Source organism: Malus domestica, chromosome 08, assembly GCF_042453785.1.
Source record: "Malus domestica chromosome 08, GDT2T_hap1".
In the NCBI taxonomy this organism is placed as follows: domain Eukaryota; kingdom Viridiplantae; phylum Streptophyta; class Magnoliopsida; order Rosales; family Rosaceae; genus Malus; species Malus domestica.
The window spans coordinates 8,292,291-8,300,885 of record NC_091668.1 but is presented as its reverse complement, the minus strand read 5'-3'; the positions used below and the strand labels follow the sequence as shown (position 1 = coordinate 8,300,885).

Here is an 8,595-nt window from a genome sequence, read left to right as displayed (position 1 = left end):
TACACATAGAGATGATGAAGATAGTGAAATTTTTGAACCTCATAGGAACTCTATGTGGTACTAACTCACTCATGTATCTTACCATGCAATGTATAAAGAATCAAATATTGTACTAATTCATTATATATAAATGATTATGGTGTGTTTAAACTTTTTTCATTAATTACTACATATTTTCTACACTCACAATGTTTGCCAGCTCGCTATATAATCAACTTAAATCAGTTAAATCCATCATGCAATGCATTTCCTTCTAATTTTTTGTGATAAACTAATAGATAATTGATTAAATAAACATCCTGCAAAGTTTCAATAAAAATTTCCAAGTTTTTCTTACAATTTTCATGGTTTTTATTCAATTTTTTTCGATATTGATAATATCCCGATATTTCCATCGAAATTTCTGTGTTTTTGGACTACCGATATTTCCGATATCATTGATATTTTAGACCATGCTCATATCTGAACCAACATGCTAATTGGTATTTATTGAGAGAATATAATTTCAGTACTGAATTACAAGACAAATAATTGTTCAGCTACCATTTCACCATGGCTTTATGATAGCCTTTTTATTTTACATAAAAAAATAACCGAACAAAATTCAATAGTGTATAGCCATATACGTATAGAAGTGTATATACGGTCAGTATTGTATTTATCATGGAGTATATGTATAAGATCAGTTGGATGCTGCGTCCTTTCCATTTGGTGATGGTGATTTCGGTTTAAGAACTTTGCTTCTTTCAGCCCTCTCCCTTGAGAGAACTCCGGCTACCCTGCACATGGAAATCAATTTTTGAAAGAAGAAATACAGTGAAATTTTATACACATAAAAATGCTACAAACTTGAATTAATTATGGATTTGGTGATGTATGTATACAATATTCAGATACCTTATGAGAACCTCTTGATTTGTAATATCAGGATGAACAGGCTTTCCTTTTCCAGTGCCAAAGTCAACTCTTGAAACTGGTTTCTTTAACAATTTCTCCCCAACTTTTATGAGATCATTCAAGTTTTCTGAAGTAGCAATATCCACAGAAGCCAGAGTTCCACTCAGTGTGTCATCCTGCATTCATATTTCACTTTCACGCATTATTTCTACTTATCTTATTAGCTAGGTTAATTCGCTAAGTGAAAATGATCATTTGATCTAGTAATATTTTTCTTCACTTTATTGAATCAAAATGTTAATGGTTCATAAAAAAATTGTACTCACACATACATATATATACCTGAATTCGAAGATAATTGTCGGGAGACTCAAGAGCTTGAAAAACGGTAGCAAGGTGGAAATCAACCATGTCACTACTTGCTTGAGTGAATATATCTAGCAGAGGAGCTGCAAAATCAGGTCCAATCAACCATCCTAAAGCACCCCACTCAGATGCTTCTTTGGCATCGTACTTCTCCTCAGATGTAGTTCCGGTACCCAGTGATATAACTAGGAACCGCTCATACAACTTGCAATTTGCACCGAAAGGAACGAAGTCAGGGTTGCGCTTGTGGATTTGTTTTGTCACTTCGCTCATAGCAACCAAAGCCTAAAACAAAAGAACAAAAAAATAATAACGAACATATATATATGTATATGTATTCATAGTGAAAATTAAGTTTTCGGATCAATACTGGGTTATTAGCAGCCACGCCACCATCAATGAGATTGAATTCTCTTGTTTCACCAGTTGAATTAGTCGATTTAAATTGATGTGCTGGAAGGTAGTACGGGGCTGCTGAAGTTCCGATACATATATCCGACAGCAAAGCATCTAGGTTATTGTTCTTTTTCAACTATAATCATGACAGAAATACATATGCAAAATCAAGAACCATTGCAAAGAGAAGAATATATAAGAACAATACACCAAAATTTTGACAGTATCTGAATGTTTATATTGTCAAAATGATAATCTGATCAGGTTGGATTTTGAGGGTACAAGAGATTCACAGTTTAGCAACACAATAGCATACACTCAGTAAGAAAATATTGTCCCATATATATATATAGAAAAATTTGTATCTAATCCCTAGTTACTAATGTTCATTAAGTGAGACCTTATTAATTTTATTTTAATTGAAGTCCCTAGCATTAATGTGATAATGAATTTACATGTTTATTACATAATTTTTTAAAATAAAAATTTGTAATTGATTTAGGGTTTTAATACTCACACATCTATCCTAATTAATTTTCAATTAAAACATTTCCAAAATTAAAAAAAAAATAGAATAAGTTTGTACTCATTAGTTTTTTTATAAAAAAAAAAATCTCAATTTTTAATCTTAAATGTATCCATTCATGTATTTTTCAATTTTTTAATCTTAAATGTACCCATTCTTAAATATACCAATTTGTTATATGTAAAATGTACCCTTTTTTAATATAAAATGTACCCAATTTTTCAATATAAAATTCTTTTAGATTTTTTAATCCATTTTTAAACTTATATGGGTACGTTCTTTTTCTTTGATTTGAGAATGTATCAATATCAAGTTTAATAGAAAAAATTTACTAATGTTATTAAGCCTAATATCTTTTTTTCTGTGGTTTTGAAGAATGTATCCCTATTTTGGTGCAATAATATTTGTTTGTTAATTTTGATGAATGTGTATATATACACACACACAAACAATATAATAGAGAGTATAATTTATATTAATTTTCAATTAAAACATTTCCAAAATTAAAAAAAAAATAGAATAAGTTTGTACTCATTAGTTTTTTTATAAAAAAAAAAATCTCAATTTTTAATCTTAAATGTATCCATTCATGTATTTTTCAATTTTTTAATCTTAAATGTACCCATTCTTAAATATACCAATTTGTTATATGTAAAATGTACCCTTTTTTAATATAAAATGTACCCAATTTTTCAATATAAAATTCTTTTAGATTTTTTAATCCATTTTTAAACTTATATGGGTACGTTCTTTTTCTTTGATTTGAGAATGTATCAATATCAAGTTTAATAGAAAAAATTTACTAATGTTATTAAGCCTAATATCTTTTTTTCTGTGGTTTTGAAGAATGTATCCCTATTTTGGTGCAATAATATTTGTTTGTTAATTTTGATGAATGTGTATATATACACACACACAAACAATATAATAGAGAGTATAATTTATATTTTATTATTTTTTATCCCACAAATTATGAATTTTATTTAAAATTTCATTAATATAAACAAATACAAATTTCAATTTTTAATTTTTAATTTAAAAGCTATAGTACCTTACATTAGTACACTAATGTTAGAGATTTCGATCAAAAACTAAAAACAGACAAAATTTCAATTAAATAATATTGATAGTTAGGGACCGCATCTAAAGTGTCCCTATATATATATATAATGTTCCGATTAAGAGATAAACAAACCTGATAGCTGGAGAAGATAACCGGTTGGAGCCGCTTTATATCAAAAGTTGGGATTACAACATTAGTCAAGGTGTGGCGCAAGTGCTTGTCTCCTAACTTTTCCTTTAATAGGGAATGTAAATACTTCCCATCATATTTTGGTTTACCCAAAACTTTCAAGTTCATGGCAAGGTTGGCAACAATAGAACTGTTGTTGAAGGGAAATTAAATAGCTAGGTTATTTTTCAGTTAATTGTTACCATATAACATTATTTAACAAACTAATTAAGAGCTAATATATCGGATAATACCTGTCTTGGGGAAATATTTTAGGGCAATTTTCAAGATAAAAAGCTGTAATATCTTTAGCAGCATACAAGGGACGATTATTTTCATCTGGGGTGGTAAGCATGGCAGTCACAAGGCCACCTGTGCTAGTCCCTGTAATCACATCAAAATAATCTGCCAGCCTTGCATCCTTACCATCCAGTTTCTGCATATAGTTAACATGACTGAGTGTTATTATATCACTCTAGCAGAATTAAAACACACATGTATATATTTCTTGATACTACACTCCGAAGTTATTCTAAACTCGCCGTCCATCACGTGTTACGATATGGGGAATCCTATCAGTAACACAATATTAGGACCATAAACAAAACTTCTCCTAGTAATAACACAATTTTTTTTTCCCTTTGAGAGTTGCAGCTGGTATATTACACTGGAAGCAGACATGGTAGCTCGATGTGACACTATATTGTAGGTTTGAATGAAGCTACAAAACCATTATTTTTAACTATCATCCCTAATTTAGAGTCAAATGAGTTTTGATATCATATCGATGCCTGATCACCAAGTTTGTTAGTTAACTTTATTCACATATATAATGATGTAGAATTAGTGTATAATTTTGGTATATTTTCTATCAGAAATAACATGTACACAAACTACATATGATGTGTATATATAGTAGGCTCAACTATCTCGGGATGAATGCAACATCATAGTGAAGATGTGAAGAAATGTCTCACATCAGAAGTTTGCCGAACCTTAAAAAGGCTGATAAGGAGTTAGAGCCACTTCCATATTAATTACCAATTGATTTATATGATGGAACCTAAACTTCCTTTGTTGTATCAAAAATCAGTTTACCGCATGTAAATCCCAAGGGCCACATTTGAAATTGTCTACGTGTTATGCCAAAAAATTCTCTATACGTGTGAGGAGGCATGTGAGAATGTCAATAAAGGGATTGACGACCATATTTACATGTATTTGATACAATCACCATCTGACAGTCAAATATAATTCATGTGAATATGTGTATTTAATACAATCATCATCTAACCGTCGAGATGATGATTGTATTAAATCCATGTAAATATTGTAATCAAATCAGTGAATAAATGTCTAAAATCGGGTGTTTGCCCAACCTTGCAAGAGCTTATAAAAAGTTAAGCGCCTCCATTATTACCGAATGGTGGAACCTCAATTTTCTTTAAGCACGTCATTTATGAATAAACATCTAGAAATGAAGATAATGAGCCTAATAGACATATATGAAGTTCTCATGCCTTGATCATTTTACCTGAAGCTCAGACTCCAGAAAACTGAGTATAGTTCCAGGTATAATCCCTCTTATTCCACCTCCATCAATGCTAAGAACAGTGATGAGGCTTCCATTAGTGGGAGAGTGAAGGGATGATTTTGCCATGAATGGTATTGAAGGAGATCAAGGTGATGCACAAGACTTAATATTTAGCCAGGAAGTAAAACTGAGAATAAGTAGAGGTTTTTAGAATCTAAAAGGAAGGCTGTTGATCAGGAGAAATGCAGGTATATTATAAAACTGGAGTTGTGGGCCTTTATATAGAGAAATTTTCCAGTTCAATTTTGACTCCAAACTTGAGTATGTACAGCCTATATCTATATTATTTGCTACGTAAGTAGCACTGCACATAGAGAATGTGGTCTCACAAAGCAGCCACAAATATGATCTCACGTGTAAATAATTTTCAAAGTAGCACTGCACATAGAAAATTTCGTATGCACACGTGGAAAATTCATGAACCATATCCAACGAGGAAATATTTTTGTGCATATCCGAATACATGCGCCTTGCTTCGCTGACTCGTATACTAACGTGTAATTAAATAAGAGAAATTGAGTTGAGGAAGAGTTGAAATGTGGTAGAGTCAGAATTAGATTCCTATTAATCTTGTTTACTAAAATTTTCTAAAATCGGAATATGAACGATATTGATCTATGTACGTTATTTACTAATTCACATGAATTAGAATGAAAACTAATGTGATTACTAAAATGCACTTGTTCCAAATAATCTATTTTTTTAGTAAAAATTATTTTTGAACTTTGTGAGAACAAAACCCACTGTTCGTCTTTTTTTTTTTCTTTTGTCCCAAATGTATTAAAAGACCAAAAAAGAAGGGCCAGCAAGAACAAAGAGAAGGCAAAGTGATGTCCACACCCATAGCCTCCCCTCCTTCAGGCGCCACCACAACACAGACTCTCCTGTAAATTCCTTCTGTATCTCCATTAGTTTTTTATTTGGTGAGAAAATATGTTTGATCTGGTTAATTAAGGTCCTTGCTAACGAACGAGATTGAGTCGGCGACTCGGTGAATGAGTCGAAGAGATTTTTGTGGTCTTGCTGGTGTTGTCGTGAAGGTGTAAGGGTTGTGTTGTGGTGGTAGTCAAAGTGTAAGGAGTCGGCAGAGATAAATGGAAGGGGAGGGTGTGCTGCTGAAGGTGGAAGATACAGGGGTATTATAGGTAGAAAAGTTTGATCCCGAATGAGTGTTTTCTCCGGAATCCAAATACTACCTCTATCTCGATAATCCAAATCTGGTAATTCTGAAAATTGACTCTGGATATTAGGTGGACCTTACCAATTTTTTTATATTCCCCAAATGCTTTTCATATTTTTCTTTCTATTTGTTTCGATCGTTTTAAATGTACAGGTTAATTAGCATCGTTTTTAACATCGTTTCGATCGTTTTTCATTCTATTCATACTTTATGTTATCCTAAATTCATTTGGAATTTAAAGCTAGCTGAAGACCAATTAATACTAGGTCTAGGTTATTGTTTTCCAACTTTCGTTGGAAATTAACGTTAGTCAAACACGGCATTTGAATGCATTGGATCAATCGGGAAGTTGCATGTTATGCATTTTGTTGGGATTAAATTGTAGAAACATGTTACGCGCATAAGTCACATGTTATACGTTTTGTTAAGATTAAATTGTAGGATCAAAAAGTGGCACAAAAATATTGGTGATCACTAGAACAATTTGGGTCTCTTACGACTTGAAATATACGGCGTACGGTACTAGCATGCCTTAAATGATATTATTCACGACATTCGTAAAGTTCATGTTGTAATACTCTTGCACATAATCTAGCATTCACAGCATCACTTTTGTGCAAGTCGTTAAATAAAAATATTTACTGCGTAACCATTGTGTGTTGTATTTGACAATTTACACGACACACTTTCCTTCTCTTTTAAGGCATTATGTTATGTCGTAAAGTGAATTTTTTTTATATATTTGGGTCCCTACCTTTTATGGCACGAATGATACGTCGTAAATAATAGTTTCTAGCTTTGCGCCTGAACTTTCCCACTCTGACCTAACAAAAAATGCGCGGGAAATTATAGCGCCAGAATGAAATATCAAACAAGTGAAATTCTAGACCATTCCACTTCACTTTCCCCTTTCTTTCTCTCTGCCTTTCAGATTGCTCGTTTCTTTCACGCCAGCATGAGCCAACAGGATACCCAGATTTATTTACCCAAACAACAAACCCCTCTCTCCATCGCTTTGTTGCGGTCCATGGCCTTATCTCCACATCGCTTGCTGTCCACCACCAAAAATTCAAGAACCCAGGAGATCCATTCCGCCAAAACTCAAGTCGACACCTAAATCTTCCTCTCCCAGACATACGAGACCGCCGTTTTTCTCCCAATGTTGTAAGGTTGAAGTTTTTTTTTCAAATTTTTATTTTATTTTTATATAAATTTGGTTTTGAATTTACATGTACTTTTCTCCAGCAGCCCTTCCACCTGCACATTCGCACTCCGCAACCTCCAATTTGGGTTTGATTTTTCTAAATCTATATGTATGTGTGCCTGGCTTTATTTCTGTGATTGGAGATTCTTTAACTTGATTTATTATTACATATGGAGGATTTTTTAATCAGTTTTCTATTTGCTTTTTATTTTTCAGTATTTTTCTTTTTGCTGTGAATTTGTAGGATAAAATTATTTTTCTGGGATGCTTCTGTTTTTCTTGCTTTTTAAAGGTAAAATCTTTTTGGCTTGTTGCTTATACAAGTTAATAAGAAAAGAAGGTTTACTAATTTTAGGCTTCGTAGATGCTTTGAAATTGAACCATACATAATTGTTTAAGCTACCACTTTATACTCTACAATCAATTCCAAGAGCTATTATTTATGTTTTATGGAGAAGCGATTTTATTGTGTGAGGTTCTCTTTGAATCCAAAACAGTGAGTGCTCTGTACTTGAGTAGTTTTAAAAATTAAAAACATAAGCTATTGTTTATTGGATATTAGGATATTAATGCTCTCAATTGTAATGTTTATCTTTTAGTTGCTCTGCATTGTAATCCTACACATCCTGAAGGCTTATCTCCTCATGTTGCTTATGTATACCAATACTTGTATCACTCATATGAAAATCAATGAATCGATTGGTTTTTACTAATGATGGAACTTGTGCTTATTGGTTATTTTTGGTTTTTGGGATCACTATCTAATCCATAGTTTGTAATACAATTAAATATTTTTTGCCTTTTTTGTGTTTTTGGGCTTCTACATTTGGATCTTTCTGAATGTTTGGTTAATTCATTTTTTTATATTAATTTTCAATTACAGGTTGGTACTTGGTTGCTTGACTTCTAACCCTTTTTGTAGATTTTTTGGTTTAAAGTTTCAATGTATATTTCATGTATGTTTGTACAAGAGTGAGTCCGGGTAGATATGAGAAGAGAGAGGGAAAAGAGATGGGAAGGATGGCTACAGCAAGCAGCCGACAAGAAAGAAAAAGGTGTGTTGCCTACCTAAGACATTACCCCAAATCAGTCTCCTCCCTTAAATCAAGGGAAATGTGATTTATATACCCTTACTCTAAAGATTACAATGAGCCTTACCCTAGAGATTTACTCTAGGGATGACCTTGGCAGTAGACTCCAT

At 32.3% G+C, this 8,595-nt stretch overlaps 1 pseudogene; it reads right to left on the bottom strand.

Annotated features, from left to right (window-relative positions):
• Window positions 1-463: 463 nt before the first annotated feature.
• On the bottom strand, window positions 464-8,595 carry LOC103441286 (patatin-like protein 2; annotated as a pseudogene).